The sequence below is a fragment of the Dioscorea cayenensis genome, chromosome 20 (assembly GCF_009730915.1).
Source record: "Dioscorea cayenensis subsp. rotundata cultivar TDr96_F1 chromosome 20, TDr96_F1_v2_PseudoChromosome.rev07_lg8_w22 25.fasta, whole genome shotgun sequence".
Classification (NCBI taxonomy): Eukaryota; Viridiplantae; Streptophyta; class Magnoliopsida; order Dioscoreales; family Dioscoreaceae; genus Dioscorea; species Dioscorea cayenensis.
In genome coordinates, this window is record NC_052490.1 from 971,527 (window position 1) to 991,113 (window position 19,587).

The window sequence follows — 19,587 nt, forward strand, 5'->3', positions numbered from 1 at the left end:
AAATGCTCCAAGATTGTTGGAGACATACATGAGCCTAGGAAGTTGGACGAACCATTGCTAGGTGGTTCGAAGCCTGAGAGTACACCCTCTACCCTCGAGAGGCTTTGCTCATCATGCTTTCAAGCCATGGGTAAGAGGGCAACCTTCATTTATGAACCCCCGTGAGGTAAGAAAGATACGTCAAGCTTAGTGACGTTAAACAAGCACTTCTTGGGAGGCAACCCAAGTATTTAATGTTCTCGTACCTTTTAGTTTAGTTTGTTTTCATGAATAAACTGTTAAGTGTTTGTGTTTCAATTTTTAAGTGCTTGTGCTGCGATTTTGTTGTGGGTTTTTAAAAGAACTCATTGTGTGTTTTATTGAGAGTTGGAGAAGTTTGGTCGTTTGAGTTCTATTTCGTGTTTTTATCTGGTAAATTTTGCATAATATAGCAGGCTCTGAGTTTGTAAACATGTTCAGAATAGTTCTGCTGAGCCTGCAGGTTTTTCTATATCATCCAGAGAAAACACACCAAGCGTGTGAATTTCCATGCACCCTGGGTGTATATCAGCAGCTCATCCGAGAAGGCACAGGGGCGCAGTGTGACAAGATCCCCTTTGCTTATATCCCGCAAGTGCACGGGCTTGTCAAGTAATAATCCCGGTGAGCGGGGTCGAATCCACAAGGAGTAGGGAAGTGAAAAATACTTAATTTGATTCTTAGCTATGTGGAATATCGATAGTGATAAGTGTGAAATTGATTCAATTCTCAACAATAAAAAAACAACAAGTGAAAGAGCAAAAAGTAAGAAGAGGGTAAGGCAATCGATAAAGAATGGGGTACTTTGGATAATGCTTCACCTAGGGATGATCGCCTCAAGTGCAAGAACTCTCTATTATGCTTCCTAATCAATGCAATGGTGAGTCGTGGAAATCCTTACATACATAGTCCCAAATCTAAGGTCAACTATGCCTAACTCTATACATGTCCCGGAGGAGAAATCGAACAATCTCAACACCTCGCGACTCGTGATAGAGTTGCAATGAGCTCTAGGGATTCCAAGTGATAAATCTCTTCCTAAATATAGACCTAACCCTTTGGTCCAGGAGAAGGTCCCTAGCCACAAACTAAGCCCCTAGATACTAAGATCATCTCAACGCTTCACCCATTGCACGCGCAACTAGGCCCCCAAATGGAGGTTCATCCCTTAGACCATTCACTCTATTATGGCCGCAAAGAACTCGAGGAATGGAGGTAGAATCTATCACGCCGGAGGGGAAAAGGGGACGCCCATGCACCTCCTCGACTCACCCTCTCAACCCTCTCCAATCTAGCTTTGTCTAACGCTCGTGGTGTGTCACTCACTCACAAGGTTACCAACAAGAACTCTCAACCCTAGTGTCACTCTAGGGAAATGTTCATACAATCAAGCATTCAAGGTTAGAACTCACAATAAAACATCAATTTATTGAAAGCATAATAAAGAAGTTCAAATGAAACGAATACATCCTAGGGTTCATAATCATCCCAAGTACCCACTAGCGGTTTAGCTCTCCATGGAGCTTAGTACAATCAAAGAAATCGAATGTAAAAAGCAATGAATCCATAAAGAAACCCCTCGATGGTCGTGTCGATGGTCTTGTGGAAAGTCCTCTACTGTCAGTCCAAGGATTCCTTCGTCCCAAGATAGGATACACCCTCGATCGAAGCTCCCCTACCAACCTTCTTTCCTAATGGAATCACGATGTCGGAGCCGAGAACCACTCCAAAACCTTGGCCAATACCCTCAAACCCTAGTCAAACGCCCTCTCGCAAGTTGGGGAAAAAGATGGAGAAAAAGAATACCAAAAATCGAGGGTTGAATCGGCTTTAAATAGGGTCGAATCGGGCAACCCACTCGAGCGTGATCGATACATGCGCTCGCAGTGGAATTTCCACACGGGTGTGATAATTTCACACGCCTGCAGGGATTCTCTCGCTTTCTCCGATTTCTAGCCGGTCAGGAACAGATTGCTACAAAGAATTGCTACATTGTTGCTACACAGGTTCGCCATGCCTTCGACCGATTAACTTCCCAATTCCATACTTTCATCGGGTAACGCAAACGGGCACACGCTCACGCTATGAATCACTTGCTTCTTCAATGATGTACATGTTGGTGGGGCTCTTGTTCTTATATGCATAAGTCCGAATGCTCGAGCATGACTGCCTTTGTGCCCTCCAAATAGATGTGCTCACTCGAATGCGAGGAGGTTGACACACACTCTAGCATCTCACACCTGACCTATGTCTCGCTGCTTGAACCTTAACAAGATCTCTCCATAATAGGTGCATTATGATCCACATTGGCCGATTTCCTTCATACTCGGCCTCACAACCCTACCTGTAAAAAGTAACATAAAAACACACATATTAATGTAGAAAATTGAGGAAAGTAAGCTTTTGCTTGTCCTCAAGCAAACATTAAAACATTCTATGCATCCGTGAAGAAAATATTGAAAGTGCTTGGCCTTAGGTTCACCAAAGTATACAAAAGATAGCATTCTACAAGTCAGGGAAATTTCAACACTAAATACGAAAAAAATCAATGCTCTAGCTAAAAAAACTTGAACCAAAAAGGATAACAAACCCGAATTTCGTGTAAGTGTGTGAACTCACCAAAAACACCCCAAGTTATACTCCTCAAAGTTCTAAATGCAAGGGACTTATTTATCTACACAAGTGATAAAAAAATTTTAAAAAGATGGTAGTAGCTTCACACATCCTCTAAGGTAGCTCCTTTCCAAAGCGGCCGCTAAGGTGGCTTTTAACACTTTCGAGGTGGTAGCTCTTTCTACCCGGGTGGTAGCTTTTCACTCATCCCATGAGATAGCTCTTTTCTCTCATTAGGGCATAACTAGTATCCGACTTGTGAGAGTAGCTTCATACTTCATAGGTGGTAGCTCTTTTCCACCCAACAATTCAAATAAACAATAAAACTATTTTGTTCCTTCTTTTTCATAGCACAAGAAAAATAAACCCTAATCTAGTCCCTTTTAACATCGAACATGAGTTTCCAATATAGTTCAAAGAGTGAGTAGTGCACTAAGTGTAAATCGGGCAAAAATTCCTAAAAATTCAAGCAAGAACTACAGCATGAAAAACATTCAATGTTAACAATTTTTCCTAAACTTAAGAATACAATCATTGCAACTAGGGTGAACCGCCATTGGCTATGTGAGCATATATCAATCAAGAACAATAGAAATGATGTGTGCACTATGAAACCCCCCACACTTAAGTTGTACATTGTCCTCAATGTACACATGCAAGCTCACTCATAATGTATATCAATGAAAAATATATGTGGGAGAAGCAATCAAAACAATACTCCCCTGACTTCTAGTGTTGCGTTTGATGGAGCTAATTCATTTGGAGTAGTATTCCAATGGGTTGTGAAGCTCGCACAGCCAAGTGCCAAAACACCTTGGTCGTGCCCATGACTAAGTCTCAATTTCCAAGAATACAAGACCATCTGCACGCATACATGAGGGGGTTCAGTGAAGCTCAAGAAAAACAAAAATAACTCGAGTGTATAAAAGATGAAGCAATGAATACAACTCGATAATGCAAAATAACATAAAATCAGAAGGAAAGTCCTTTCTAAGTGAACAAATCTAAAAATAAGAAAATAAGATAAAGTAAAATGCATGAAAGTAAAGAGGAAAAAGTCAAGTGTCGAGCCAGTGCTTTAGGCTCCCCGTGTCTGCCATCGGGAAGTGGGAAGCACATGGTGGGTCCTCCGGTGCTGGGGGATGACGGGATCTCAAGGGTCCCTCGGCTGCAGGACAAATGATGAGGCAACATCTCGCCTAGTATCTCGCTGTGAATATGTCGAAACATGCCATGAACTCCCTGATAACCGAGTGGCCTAACTAGCCCTAATCTCGGCTTTAGCCACCCTCGCTACTCACGCAGCCTTTCAAAACAATCATGGGCTCGTGCTGGTGGCATTCTAAGCACGGGGTGTGGTTCCTCTTCCGCGGAAGGTGTCTCGGTTTCCATCGGTGTTGGTTGTGGCTCGGGAGCAGACTGAGATGCCCTGGCTTCATCCTCGAATGGTATGTTCAGCACATAGACACCATTGGAATATTTTCGGATTAACCCCATGAGCCTCATGGTCTCTAACCCAAGTGGCGCTGGTATGATCGCTTTCTCGGTTCAGCTGATTTGGCCTCGCAAACCCATCCCCACAATGAGTTTGGTAATATATGGACCCGAGAAGATGACACCCAATCGAGGATATTGTCCTTGATGCTTCAAATACTCTGCTAAAATGTGTCCCAGATGGACCGGTTCGTTCCAAACCATGGAGTACAAGTACAGAAGCTCTTGCTCGTTGATGACTCCCGTACTATCACCATGCCCATTTACTGACCTGCTTATGATGGTGTGCAGATATCTGTAACTGGGTCAAGATAAACATGAAGCCTTAGACACTCCTCGTTCATAACGCCCCTTTCCACATAAAAGTGAATACGCCTTAATGGGAGATAAACCTGTCATGTAAATTGGAAGGTTCTCGTACTCCTCAGTTTCAGTATATTCATCATCATATATACCAAGTCTAGTGGAGAACTGTGTGACACTCATACTATGATGCTGCCCAAAAGCTCGAAACTGAATTGCATCGACACTATCAAAATGAGCATAAGAGCGGTCGAACTCAAATGAAGCAAGAACCTCCAAAGTAAGTGTGCGGATAGCAGGGTCACGAATGTTCAGTAATTTGTGCCAATTACCAACCAGTAATAATTTCTCGACCTCGTCAGCCATATCATCTGCTAGTTGTACCTGCCTAAGTAACTCAATATCTGGGATTCGCATTTGACCAAACTTAAGCTTCTCTAACCGCTCAAATCGAGTTTGGTGTGCCGGTAATGTGAATTCCATAACTTCCGGTTCAGGGGCAGGCTTTTGAGGCCTCTTAGCAACTGTTTTCTTTGATTTGGTAGCCATGCCTGCATATATTAGAAAAGGAAAATCCATCAGGTCCATTCAAAATGCAGAAAAATGAGAACACACGGTCGTGCGAAAATTCCGCACGCCCGTGCGTATCCACGGCGCGTGGAAACCGCACGCCCCTTGCAGTCAATCTCCATGCCACCTCCCTATTTCGCTTCCAAATCATTTTAGAAACAAATTATAATCAGTTTAGCAAGAAAACGATACACAAGAACCATTTCAACCACAGACAATCAGTTAGAATCCAACGAAATCGAAGAAGAGAGAAAATCAAGGTTTACCAATACACTGCACGTAAACACTCCTCCAATCCCTATAATGCTCTATAAATCGACTCAAAGATGATAGTAGCAGGGGGCCAAAACGTCAGAAACATGCTCTTTAGGTGGTTTAGGGTTATTTGAGGAGAGGGGTGTGACTCTTGAATTGGGAGAGCGGATGGTCTTTTGTATCCTAGAGAACCACACGGGCATGCGTGAGTCATCCACGGCTGTGTACTCGCAAATAACGAGTTCACAGGAGGGGACCCACGCCATTGTGGCCCTTCTAGATATCTGAGAGAAAAATATAAACACGCCCGTGCGTAAATACCGCACGAGCGTGGACATTCACATGCCAAACTCACAGGGGCGAGTCCACGCCCCTGTGTGCTCTCGGGAAAAACTTCCCAACTCCGCAGGAACTCACACGCCCGTGCGGAAATTACCCACGGGCGTGCGCCAGTTGCATGGTTGTCCACAGGGGCAGCCGCACGCCCCTGGGCCTTCTCTGGATGAGCTCGCAGTGAACATACACGGGCGTGTGGAAATTCCACACGCCCGTGTGTTTTCTCTGGATGACTTAGAAAAACCTGCAGGCTCTGCAGAATTAATTAGAACATGTCCAGACACTCAGGGCCTACTCTATTATGCAAAATTTACCAGAGGAAAACACAATATAAAACTCAAACGACCAAACTTCACCAACTCACAACAAAACCAACAATGAATTCTTTTAGAGATCCACAATAAAATCGCAGCACAAGCACTCAAAAATTGAAACACCAACACTTAACAATTTATTCATGCAAGCAAACTAAACTAAAAGGTACAAAAACAGTAAACACTTGGGTTGCCTCCCAAGAAGCGCTTGTTTAACGCCACTAAGCTTGACGTATCTTCTTTACCTCACGGGGGTTTATGGAGGAAGAATACCTCCCTATTATCACTGCCAATCTCTCCGCCATGGTATGGTTTCAGCCTATGTCCATTCACCTTGAATGTGCCCTTCTCTAAATGACTAATCACAATGGCTCCATGAGGGGAAACTTCAGTTATGGTATACGGCCCAGACCATCTTGATTTAAGTTTCCCCGGGAATAAACGTAGACGGGAATTGAATAGTAGTACCTGATCGCCGATTTTGAAATCTTTGGGGAGTTTAATATGCTTATCATGCCACTTCCGAATTCTTTCCTTATATATCCTTGTATTCTCATATGCCTTCATCCTCCATTCATCTAGCTCATTGAGATGTAACATTCGTTGCTCTCCAGATTTGCACAAGTCAAAATTCATCAATTTAATTGCCCAATACGCTTTGTGCTCCAACTCCACCGATAAATGGCAAGATTTTCCATACACTAAATTATTAGGAGTGGTCCCTATTGGTGTTTTATATGCTGTTCTATGAGCCCAAAGCGCGTCGTCCAACCTTTCAAACCAATCTGGTTTACCTTGATCCACTGTTTTGATCAAGATTATCTTGAGCTCTCTATTTGTAACCTCCACTTGCCCACTCGTTTGTGGATGGTAAGGTGTCGCAAGATGATAATGAACTCCATAACGCTTTAACACTTTCTCTAATTGTGTGTTGCAAAAATGTGTTCCCCGATCGATAATGATAATTCTTGGAGTTCCGAATCGATTGAATAACTTCTTAAGAAACTTTACCACAGGTCTTGAATCATTAGTTGGAAGAGCTTGGGCTTCCACCCACTTGGAAAGATAGTCAACTGCCAACAAAATGTATTGATTGCCATTGGACTTTGGAAATGGTCCCACGAAATCAATTCCCCATACATCAAACACCTCGCAAAATTGCATAGGATTTTGAGGCATCTCATCCCTTCGTGATAAGTTTCTAGCCCTTTGACAACTATCACATCGTAAAACGAATTGATGAACATCTTGGAATAAAGTCGGCCAAGAGAACCCAAAGCAGCCTAGAACCTTCTCTCGCAGCTCGACTCGACGCATAGTGCCCCCAATCGGGGCCTCGAGTGACAATGCGCAATGATGTTCCACCCTTCCTCTCTAGAAACACACCTTCGCACCACCTGATCTGCGCAAATACGGAACAAGTACGGATCTTCCAAGAAGAAATTCTTTAGATCACTGAAAAATTTCTTCTTCTCTTGAAAGCTTAAGCCCTGCTTCCACACCTTTCCTGACAAATAATTTGCAAAATACGCAAACCAGGGGGTATCTTCCGATTCTAATTCCTGTACCACATATAGGTGTTCTTCGGGGAAGAAATCATTAACTTCCTTGCTTGCCGGTTCTTGCCCCTCGCAACCTTCTAATCTCGATAAATGATCGGCAACCACATTCTCTGTCCCTTTTTTATCTTTGATTTCCATATCGAATTCTTGCAATAACAATATCCACCAAATTAATCTTGGCTTCGCATCTGCCTTGTTTATGAGATAATGGAGTACAGAATGATCTGTGAACACGGTGAGATTAGACAGGATAAGATATGGCCTGAATTTATCACACGCATACACCACTGCTAATAATTCCTTTTCAGTAGTGGTGTAATTCTCTTGTGCACTTGTCAGGGTCTTGCTAGCATAATAGATTAGTTGAAATTGCTTATTTCTTCTCTGCCCTAAAATCGCTCCCACTGCATAATCACTGGCATCACACATTACTTCGAATGGCTCATCCCACTTCGGTGTTGTCAAGATTGGTGCTTGCACTAACGTTTCCTTCAAAACATTGAATGCATTCAGACAGTCATCCCCAAAGTCAAATGGAGCATCCTTTTCCAGAAGTCTGGTCAACGGTTACGAAATTTTCGAAAAGTCCTTAATAAACCTTCTGTAGAAACCTGCATGGCCCAAGAAACTGCGGATCCCTTTTACATTAGTAGGTGGTGGAAGTTTGTCAATTATCTCAATCTTCGCTTTATCCACCTCCATACCTACCTGAGAAATCTTGTGTCCAAGAACGATGCCTTCTTGTACCATAAAGTGACACTTCTCCCAGTTAAGGACGAGATTGATCTCTTCACATCTCACTAATACTCTTTCCAAATTGTTTAAGCAAGCATCAAAAGAGTCCCCGAACACTGAAAAGTCATCCATGAAAACTTCCATAATATCTTCAAGAAAATTGTCAAAAATGGCCGTCATGCAACACTAAAATGTTGTAGGGGTGTTACACAACCCGAAAGGCATTCTTCTATAAGCAAAGGTCCCATAAGTTATTCCTCCTTTCTTCCGAGCAACTTGGGTCGGGCTCACCAACTTGCTGTCAGATATGGGGTAAATGATTCCTGCATCCAAAAGTTTTATTTACCTCTGCCTTAACAACCTCCTTCATATTTGGGTTCAATCTTCGCTGAGCTTGAATTACAGATTTATAGTCATCCTCCATTAGGATCTTATGAGTGCAGAATGATGGGTTGATACCCTTAATGTCAGAAATCTTCCATGCGATAGCCGATTTGTGCTTTTTCAACATGCTAACAAGCTTATCTTTTTTCTCCGTAGATAAGTTGGACGACATGATTATGGGGAGTTTAGAGCCCTCCTCTAGAAATGCATATTCCAAATGTGCTGAAAGAGTTTTAAGCTCATGTTCTGGTGGTTCGACAATTGATGGCCGCAAGCTACCCTCCTTTAATTTATCAATCTCCCCGAAATCATTCGCCTCGTGTTCACACTTACTTTCTTCCTTATCCACCTGGCGATCTATTTCTTTACAGTCTGCAACAGCTATCAACTTGTCCATTCCACAGGATTCCAAATTTGAGATAGTAACACTAACTGAAAGGAGTTCTTACCTCTGATCTTGATAGGAAGACTCAAACCTAGCAAGAATTCTTTCTATACTGTCATCAAATTGGTCAATCATTGACACTGACGTGGACTCCTCAAACTGGTTTATCACACTATCCAACTCACAGCTTTGCCCTTGAACCCTGGCGATATACTCTTCAACCGACTCTTCCAAGGGTTGTGGAGTTGTACATTGTCCATGATAGGAGTAACACGATGTATTATTCCATGCTACTGTTTGAACTTTCTGCTCTACGTGTTCAACCATTCTCATGATAGTGTCAAATAATTCAAACATGTTAATCATTTTCTGTAGCAAAAAGAGATAAGGAAAGATTAGGGCAATGATGAGATAAGAAGAGATGAAATAGAATGCGTGGTGAAATAGCTAAGAAAACAAAGTGCAAAATATCTCTAAACGCCTAGCTCCCCGGCAACGGCGCCAAAAACTTGACAAGATCCTCTTGCTTATACCCCGTAAGTGCATGGGCTTGTCGAAGTAATAATCCCGGGTGAGCGCGGTCAAATCCGCAGGGAGTAGGGAGTGAAAATACTTAATTTAATTCTTAGCTATATGGAATATCAATAGTGATACGTGTGAAATTGATTCAATTCTCAACAATAAAAACAACAAGTGAAAGAGCAAAAGTAAGAAGAGGGTAAGGCAATCGACAAAGAATGGGGTACTCGGATAATGCTTCACCTAGGATGATCGCTTCAAGTGCAAGAACTCTCTATTATGCTTCCTAATCAATGCAATGGTGAGTCGTGGAAATCCTTACATACATAGTCCCAAATCTAAGGTCAACTATGCCTAACTCTATACATGTCCCGGAGGAGAAATTGAACAATCTCAACACCTCGCACTCGCATAGAGTTGCTATGAGATCTAGGGATTCCAAGTGATAAATCTCTACTTAAATATAGACTTACACCTTTGGTCCAGGTTGAAGGTCCCTAGCCATAATTAAGTCCTAGATACTAAGATCCTCTCAACACTTCACTCCATTGCACGCGCAACTAGGACCCAGCGGAGGTTCATCCCTTAGACCATTCACTTCATTATGGCCGCAAGGAACTCGAGGAACGGAGGTAGAATCTATCACGTCGGAGGGGAAAGGGGACGCTCCTGTACCTCTCGATTCACCCTCTCAACCCTTTCCAACCTAGCTTTGTCTAACGCTAGTGGTGTGTCACTCACTCACAAGGTTACCAACAAGAACTCTCAACCCTAGTGTCACTCTAGGGGAAATGTTCATACAATCAAGCATTCAAAGTTAGAACTCACAATAAACATCAATTTATTGAAAGCATAATAAAGAAGTTCAATGAAACGAATACATCCTAGGGGTTTAGCTCTCCATGCAGCTTAGTACAATCAAAGAAATCAAATGTAAAAGCAATGAATCCATAAAGAAACCCACTCGATGGTCGTGTCGATGGTCTTGTGGAAAGTCCTCTACTCGTCGTCCAAGGATTCCTTTGTCCGGTATAGGATACGCCTCGATGGAAGCTCCCCTACCAACCTTCTTCCTAATGGAATCACGATGTCAGAGCCATAGAACCTCTCCAAAACCTTGGCCAATACCCCTCGAAACCCTAGCCGAAGCTCCCTCACAAGTTGGGGAAAAGATGAAGAAAAGAATACAAAAATCGGGGCTGAATCGGCTCTAAATAGGGTTGGAATCGGGCAACTACACGGGCGTGGACGATACACGCGGCCGTGCGGAATTTCCACACGGGTGTGGATAATTTCCACACGCCCGTGTGGATTCTTTGTTTCTCTGATTTCTCGGCCGGCTGTGAACAGTATTGCTACAGTAATTGCTACATTGTTGCTACGTTGCTCTGCTACAGTCTTCGACCTGATTAACTTTCCAATTCCATACTTTCATCGGGGTAACGCAAACGGGCACACGTTCATGTCGTGAATCACTTGTTTCTTCAATGATGTACATGTTGGCGGGGCTCTTGTTCTTATTTGCATAAGTCGGAATACTCGAGCGTGACTGCCTTTGTGCCCCTTCAAATAGATGTGCTCACTCGAATGCGAGGAGGTTGACACATACTCTAGCATCTCACACCTGACCTATGTCTTCGCGTTTGAACCTTAACAAGATCTCCTCCAAAATAGGTGCATTATGATCCACATTGGCCCATTTCCTTCATACTCGGCCTCACAACCGTACCAGCGTAAAAGTAACATAAAAACACACATATTAATGTAGAAAACTGAGGAAAGTAATGCTCAACATAAGGAATGAACGCTTCAAAATTCATATCGCACAAGCACTTATCATGCGGCTACCCCTATGAATGACCATGCAACTGGCGCACGCCTGTGGGTAATTTCTGCACGGGCATATAAACTCTTGCAAAGTTGGGCAAATTTTCCCGAGAGCACACAAGGGCGTGGACTCACCCCTGTGGGCGACCTTGTGAACCTCACACGGGCGTGGGTAATTTCCGCACGCAAGTGCGAATCTCTGCAGGGTGTTCCTTTCATCTCGAGAAAATACAGGGGCATGCGGCTTCCGCTGTGAGTTGAGCATGTAAATGTCGACGCCCGTGGGGAATTTCCGCACGGGCGTGTGTAAGACATGATATTTTTCTCAGATGTCCAGGGAAGCCACAGGGCCGTGCGTCTGCTCTTGTGGGTCTGGCGCACGGGCGTGTCTAATTTCCGCACGCCCGTGTGGATGTACAGAACGCCAAAAGTCGCGAGTTCTGTTTAAAAGACGATGATTCCTCTCCCTCTTCACGACTCCTTTTCACTTGAAAACACTCTCACAGTACTCTCCGAGTCCATAGCGTCAGTTTGGTAGGATTTTAGTGAAGTTTTCCGGCCGGCTCTTCCTTTTCTCACTCCTCCTCGTCGGTAAATCCCTTTTCATCATCGTCTTCGTCAATTCATAGTTTCTATCGATTAATCTGGTTCATAATGCTTTGTTTCTTCAATTGGAACGATGATTTATGTTTAGAACGAAGTTAGAAGTATTATTAAGTTGTATTTTTTGATCGTTGATGCGTGGCTGTACGGTTCTCACGCCCCATGGATCCACACAGGCGTGCGGAAATTCCACACGACCGTGTTGATTTCTGCAGCATTGTTTTATCAACTTGTTTGATCAATTCCGTTTAATTTTTCCAGATCATGGCACCTAGGTCAAAGAAGCAAGCTGATAAGAGGCCACGTGAGTCATCCCCTGAGCCATAGGGCATGCGATTTGCGATTCCTAAACATCAGGTCCGTTATGAGCGTTTGTGAAGACTCCATTCCGGACAGACTCGATTTTTGTAAACGACTATACTACGGGAGCTTCAGCAGGGAGATGAGGTTACTGATGAGATCGAGGATCTAGTTTCCGAAGGTGGTTGGCGGCAGTTGCTGACGATTAGAGAGCCAGCCATCTGAGAGTTTGCACTGGAGATGCTATCCTCATTCGAGTTTGATAGAGCGTATTCGAGCTTCGACAGTTTGGACACCATTCAATTCAGAGTATTCGGATGCCACCATAGCTTGAGCATTACACAGTTTTCCATACTACTTGGCTTGTACGAGGAGGCATTCACGGATACAGAGGAGTATGCACAGTTGCCTACAAATTATCCTGAAACCTTGACCCCGCATAGAGCTTACAGAGTACTATATGGTCAAGGTCAGTACTAGCCAGGGGTGTCTAAGGCCACATGCCTTTCCCGACCTGCATACAGATATTTGAACGGCATCATGAGTAGGTCGGTGAATGGCCGCGGTGACAGTACTGGTGTTTTGAGCCGTCGGGAGTTGTTGTACTTGTACTCGATGGTAGAGCGCGTACCGATTCATTTAGGGCACATTCTGGCAGAGTACATCAGACACCGGGGATACTATGCTAGACTAGGAGCGATCTTCTCGGGCCCCTACATTACGAGATTAGTGCTGGTCATGGGTCTCGTGGATTCGATTCGCGGGGCCGAGAAGATGAGTGTACCCGCTCCCTTGAGTTTAGAGACTATGCAGAGGATGGGCATGGTCCGCAGGGTTTGGACAGGGGTCTTTGCTTTAGTCCTACCAGCCCTAGAGATAGCTGAGGATGAGGATGATGAAGCCGGAGCATCTCAGCCTGCCCCCAAGCCTCAGCCAGCATCGATGGAGACCGAGGCACCTCCAGCAGCCGAGGAACTACCCCAGTGCATATGTCTTCACCATCTCGAGCCAATGATCGCTTTCAGAGGCTCGAGAATGCTATAGGAGTGGTCCGAGCTGAGGTTGCCGAGATTCGGGCTATGCAGGCCACTCAGTATACAGAGTTCATGGCACGTTTCAACATATTACATCAGATCCTAGAGTGAGACGTTGCCTCATCATTTGTCCTCAATCGAGGACCCTTCAAGCCTCGTCAGTTCCTCCAGCACCTCCATCTTCGACTCCAGCACCGGTGGACCCACCATGTGCTTCCACTTCATCAGCAGCAGCAGCACAGGAGCCCAAGAGCGACTCGGACACTTGACTTTTCTTTTACTTTCATGCATTTTAATTTATTCTATTTTCTTGTTTTTAGACTTGTTCACTCAGAAATGATTTTTCCTTCTGAGTTTATGTTATGCTGCATTTACCGAGTTGTATTCATTGCTTCATCTTTTATACACTCAAGTTATTTTTGTTTTTCTTGAGCTTCACTAAACCCCCTCGTGTATGCGTGCAGATGGTCTTGTCATCTTGGGAATTGAGACTTAGTCATGGGCACGGCCAAGGTGCTTCGGCACTTGGTCGTGTGAGCTTCACAACCCGTTGGAACACTACTCCCAATGAATTAGCTTAATCAAATGCAAGACTAGGAGTCAGGGGAGTATTGTTTTGATTGCTTCTCCCACATCTATTTTTGAATGATATATTTTGAGTGAGCTTGCATGTGTACATTGAGGACAATGTACAACTTAAGTGTGGGGGGGAGTTTCATAATGCGCACATCTTTTCTATTGTTCTTGATTGATATAAGCTCACATAGCCAATGGCGGTTCACCTTAGTTGCAATGATTGTATTCTTAAGTCTAGGAGAATTGTTAACATTGAATGTTTTCATGCTCTAGTTCTTGCTTGAATTTTTTTAGGAATTTTTTTGCCCGATTCTACGGTTAGTGCACTACTCACTCTCTCGAACTCTATTGGAAACTCATGTTCGAGGTTAAAGGGACTAGTTAGGTTTACTTCTTTTTGCTAAATTCATGGAAATGAAAAATGAAAAAGAAGGGACAAAATGGTTTTTAGTGTTTATTTGTATTTGTTGGGTGGAAAAGAGCTACCACCTATGAAGTATGAAGCTACTCTCACAAGTCGGATACTAGTTATGCCCTAATGAGAGAAAGAGCTATCTCATAGGGATGAGTGAAAGCTACCACTCGGGTAGAAAAGAGCTACCACCTCGAAAGTGTAAAAAGCCACCTTAGCGGCGCTTTGGAAAGGGCTACCTTAGAGGATGTGTGAAGCTACTACCATCTTTTAAAATTTTTGTCACTTTTGTAGATAAATAAGTCCCTTGTACTTAGAACTTTGAGGAGTATACTTTGGGTTATTTTGAGTGAGTTCACACACATACACGAAATTCGGATTTGTTGTCTTTTTTATTCAAGTTTTTAGCTAGAGCATTGATTTTCCGTATTTAGTGTTGAAATTTTCCTTACTTGTAGAATACTTTCTTTGTATGCCTCGGTGAACCTAAGGCCAAGCACTTTCAATATTTTCTTCATTGATGCACAGAATGTTTTAATGTTTGCTTGAGGACAAGCAAAAGCTTAAGTGTTGGGGAGTTTGATAAATGCTTGTGCGATATGAATGCGAAGCGTTCATTCCTTATGTTGAGCATTACTTTTCTCAGGTTTTTACATTAATATGTGTGTTTTTATGTTACTTTTACGCAGGTAGGGCTGTGAGGCCGAGTATGAAGGAAATAAGCCAATGTGGATCATAATGCACTTATTTTGGAGGAGATCTTGGTAAAGTTAAAACGCGAAGACATAGGACAGGTGTGAGATGCTAGAGTGTGTGCCAACCTTCTCGCATTCTAGTGAGCAAATCCATTTGGAGGGGCACAAAGGCAGACACACTCGAGCATTCTGACATGTGCACATAAGAACTAGAGCTCCACCAACATGTATATCATTGAAGAAGCAAGTGATTCAAAACGTGAACGTGTGCCCGTTTGCGTTACCCCGATGAAAGTATGGAATTGGGGAAGTTATTCGGGGCGAAGGTCTGTAGCAACTTTCTGTAGCAATTCTTTGTGGCGGCAGCTATTCCTGACCGAGCGAAATCGAGAAACAGAGAATCCACACGGGCGTGTGGAAATTATCCATGGGTCGTGTGGAAATTCACTGCAGATGACGTGTCACAGTCCACGCCCTGAGTGGAGTCGCCCGATCTGACCCTATTTAATGCCGATTCAGCCCCGACTTTGGTATTATTTTTCTCCATCTTTTTCCCCAACTTGAGAAAGGGGCTTGACTAAGGTTTTTGAGGGGGTATTGGCTAGGTTTTTGGAGAGGTTCTATGGCTCCGACATCGCGCGTCATTTGGAAGAAAGTTATTGGGAGAGTTTTCGTCGGCATCGATCCGCCCAGGTGTATCCTAGGCCGGACAAAGGATCCCTTGCGACGAGTAGAGGACTCTCCACAAGACCATCTACATGACCATTGAGGGGGTTTCTTTATGGATTCATTGCTTTTACATTCGATTTCTTTGATTGTACTTAGCTCCATGGAGAGCTAAACCCCTATTGGGTACTTGGGTGATTGTGAACCCTAGGATGTATTCGTTTCATTGACTTCTTTATTATGCTTTCAATAAATTGATGTTTATTGTGAGTTCCAACCTTGAATGCTTGATTGTATGAACATTTCCCCTAGAGTGACACTAGGGTTGAGACTTCTTGTTGGTAACCTTGTGAGTGAGTGACACACCACTAGAGTTAGACAAAGCTAGGTTGGAGAGGGTTGAGAGGGTGAGTCAAGAGGTACAGAAGCGTCCCCTTTCCCCTCCGACGTGATAGATTCTACCTCTATTCCTCGAGTTCTTTGCGGCCATAATAGAGTGAATGGTCTAAGGGATGATTCTCCGTTGGGGCTTAGTTGCATGTGAAACGGAGTGAAGCGTTGAGAGGATCTTAGTATCTAGGGCATAATTGTGGTTAGGGACCTTCCGCCTGGACCAAAGGGTTAGGTCTATAATTAGGAAGAGATTTATCACCTGGAATCCCTAGAGCTCATTGCAACTTTATTTGAGTGTGAGGTTGAGAGGTTATTTAATCTCTCCTCCGGGACATGAATAGAGTTAGGCATAGTTGACCTTAGATTTGGGACTATGTATGTAAGGAATTCCACGACTCACCATTACATTGATTAGGAAGCATAATAGAGAGTTCTTGCACTTGAAGCGATTATCCTAGGTGAAGCATCATTCGAGTACCCCATCTTTATCGATTGCCTTACCTCCTCCTTACTTTTGCTCTCTTACTTGTTGCCTTTAATTGTTGAGAATTGAATCATTGTCACACTTATCATTGTTGATATTCCACATAACTAAGAATCGAATTAAGTGTCTTTACTCCCTACTCCCTGTGGATTCGATACCCGCTCACCCGGGATTATTACTTTGACAAACCTGTGCACTTGCGGGATATACATAGGGGACCTTGTCATATGTCCCACAAATGCAAGGGTTTGTCGAATCCATAGGGAGTAGGTAGTAAAAATACGCAAGGGGACCTTGTCGTATCCATATGGAGTAGGGAGTAAAAATACTTAAATTGTTTCTTAATAAAAGCGAAATATGAATAGTGATTTGTATGACCGGATGTAATGCAAACAAAAAGTAAAAAGACCGAGAGGGAGCATAAGTAAAGGTGAGGTAAGGCAATCGATATAAATGGGAGTAGTCGGATATTGATCCGCCTAGGACAATCATTTAAAAGTGCAAAAAACCCTCTATTATGCTTCCTAACTAATGCATTAATGAGTCATGGAGATCCTTTAATACATGGTCCCAAATCTAAGATCAACCATGCCTAACCCTATACATGTCCCGGAGGAGAAATTGAATAATCTCTCAACCTCGCACTCGTATAAAATTGCAATGAGTTCTAGGGATTCCAAGTGATAAATACTCTTCCTATATGTAGACCGAACGCTTTGGTCCGGCAGAAGGTCCCCACCCATAATTAAACTGTAGATGTTAAAATCACTTCAACGCTTCACTCCATTACACTCGCAACTAAGCCCAAGTGGAAGGTCATTCCTTAGCCCATTCACTCTACTATGACCGCAAAGAACTCGAGGGATTGGAGGTAGAATAAATCACACCATAGGGGAAAGGGGACACTCTGTTACTTCTCGACTCACCCTCTCAACCCTCTGTAATCTAGCCTTGTCTAACTCTCATGGTGTGTGACTCACTCACAAGGGTTACCAACAATAACTCTCAACCCTAGTGTCACTCTAAGGAAGTATTCATACAATCAATGCATTCAATATTGGAACCCAATAAAAATATCAATTAATGAAAGCATAATAACAAGGTTCAATGAAACGAATACATCCCAGGGTTCACAATCCAAGTAGCCACTAGGGGGTTTAGCTCTTAATGGAGCTAATTACAATCAATGAAATCGAATGTAAAAGCAATAAATCCATAGAAAACCCACTCGATAGTCACGACAATGGTCTTTTGGAGGGTCCTTTACTCGTCCAAAGGTCCCTTTCTCTAGCCTAGGATACACCTCACCGGATCGGTGCCGACGAAAGCTTTCCCACTAACCTTCTTCTAGACAGAGCGCCATGTCGGAGGAATAGAACCTCTCCCAATCCCTAGCTAATACCTCTCAAAACCCTAGCAGTAGCCTTCTCTCAAGTTGGGGAAAAGATGGAAAAGAGAATGCTGAAATCGGGTCTAAAATCTGGGCTAAAATATGCATTTAAACGGCTGGAATCAGGAATCCTCATAGCCCTGTAGATTTCCACACGCCCGTGTGGTTTCTCTGGGCAACTCCTTCTTTGTTGTTTTGCTATAGTATTTTACTACAGTATTGCTACAGTGCCCTACTACAGTACTGTTCTGAAACACTCCCGAAACCATGCTTTCATCGAGGTAATGTAAATGGGCACACGTTTACGTTGTAGATCACTTCACATTTCAATGAATGGATGCGCTGGTGGAGATCTTGTTGCACATGCACAAGCCAGAATACTTAGAATGTGACTGCCTTTGTGCTTGACAAGATCCCCTTGCGTATATCCCGCAAGTGCACGGGTTTGTCGAAGTAATAATCTCGGGTGAGCGGGTATCGAATCCACAAGGAGTAGGGAATAAAAATACCTAATTCGATTCTTAGCTATGTAAAAGATCAATGATGATGAGTGTGATAATGATTCAATTCTCAACAGTAAAAGCAACAAGTAAGAGAGCAAAAGTAAAGAAGGGGATAAGGCAATCGATAAAGATGGGGTACCCGGATAATGCTCCACCTAGGATAATTGTTTAAAGTGCAAGAAGCCTCTATTATGCCTCCTAATCAATGCAATGGTGAGTCGTGGAAATCCTTAATTACATAGTCCCAAATCTAAGGTCAACTATGCCTAACTCTATACATGTCTCGGAGGAGAAATCGAATAATCTCAACACCTCGCACTCGCATAGAGTTGCAATGAGCTCTAGGGATTCCAAGTGATAAATCCCTTCCTAATTATAGACCTAACCTTTTGGTCCAGGTGGAAGGTCCTAACCACAATTGAGCCCTAGATACTAAGATCAGCTCAGCGCTTCACTCCGTTGCACGCGCAACTAAGCCCCAGCGGAAGTTCATCCCTTAGAACATTCTCTCTATTATGGCCGCAAAGAACTCGAGGAACAGAGGTAGAATCTATCACACTGGAGGGGAAAGGGGACGCTCCTGTACCTCTCGACTCACCCTCTCAATCCTCTCTAACCTAGCTTTGTCTAACGCTCATGGTGTGTGATGAGTGCGATCCGCAAGTGCACGGAGTCGTCAAGTAATACCTCTCGTGCGAGCACGAGAGGGTCGTATTCCCTGGGCCCAAGGATCTACCCTTACTTCCTCTTCGCTTATTGTCTAGCCGATGCAGTTCGAAAGGTTTCCCTAATCTATTAATTTAAATAAGATAACTACAAGTGGAGACTAAAAATACGGAGAGGGGTATAAAAATCGGGGAAAAAGAACGGTCACGGATCGCGGATTCCCTAGGGGCTACTAAAGTGCACGGGATGCTAAGAATGTCATGCAATTGAAGGTTTGGACCTAGAGATTTCCTAGATTAGGTCAACCCGATGGTCACGGCTATTGACCCCTAATCCGGTATAAGTATTGACACGAATTTCTTCCGATCAAATCCTCATACGATTGCATTAACAAGTGGGAAATCCCTAATTAGAGCCGGAACACAACTTGGTCTAGCCCTAATGGTGGAGAGTGCAGAATACCCGATGGTCACGGCGTGATTCGTACATGAATCCCTTCCAAACTTGGTGTGTCTAGTACAAGGGGCGATGGTCACGCTACCAAGTACAA